Here is a 952-nt window from a genome sequence, read left to right on the forward strand (position 1 = left end):
GCAAACCAAATTCAACAACACATCAAAAAGTTTATATACCATGACCAAGTGAGATTTATTATTGGAATACAAGGTTGGTTTAATACGTGCTAAAACCACATGATCATCTCTATAGATGCAATAAGCACATTTGATGAAGTTTAATATCCTTTCATGGTTAAAAAAAATCCAAGGAAAATAGATACAGAAGATGCTGTGGTATGAATGTTTGTGTCTCTGAAGTTTATATGTTGAAACCTAAACCCCGATGCAATAGTATTAAGAGATGTGGGCTTTAGGAGATGATTAAGTCAGAAGGGTTTCTCCCTCAAAAATGGGATTAGTGCCTTTGTAAAAGAGGCCTAAAACAGCTTGTTCATCCTTCTACCATGTAAGAATAAGAAGATGCCATCTTGAAACAGAGAACAAGCTCTCACCAGACAATCGGCTAGTGCTTTGATCTTGGACTTGTCAGCCTCCAGAACTGCGAGCAATAAATTTTTCATGTTTATAATTTCTTACTGTAAGGGATTTTGTTATTGCAGCCCAAACAAATAAAGATGGCAGGAAATTTCCTCAACATAATAAAGGCCATTTATGATGAATCCCATTATCAATGAGGGAAACTGAAAGCTTCTGCTAAGGTCTGGTGAAAGAAAAGGATGTTCCCACTTGCCACTTCTATTTAACATAGTACTGAAAGTACTAGCAAGAGTAATCAGACAAGAAAAAGAAAGAAAAGCCATACAAATCGGAAAGGAAGAAGTAAAAGTGTCTCTGTTTGCATATAATATGATCCTTTTCTTAGAAAACTGTAAATGCTCCACCAAAAAAACTTTTTAGCAATAATAAATAAATTCAGTAAAGTTACAAGATATGAAATCAATATAAAAATCAGCTTGTTCTATACACTAACAAAGAAATATCTAAAAAAGAAGTCAAGAAAACAATACCATTTACAAAAGCTACAAAA

Source organism: Colobus angolensis, unplaced genomic scaffold, assembly GCF_000951035.1.
Source record: "Colobus angolensis palliatus isolate OR3802 unplaced genomic scaffold, Cang.pa_1.0 Scaffold325, whole genome shotgun sequence".
NCBI classification, from domain to species: domain Eukaryota; kingdom Metazoa; phylum Chordata; class Mammalia; order Primates; family Cercopithecidae; genus Colobus; species Colobus angolensis.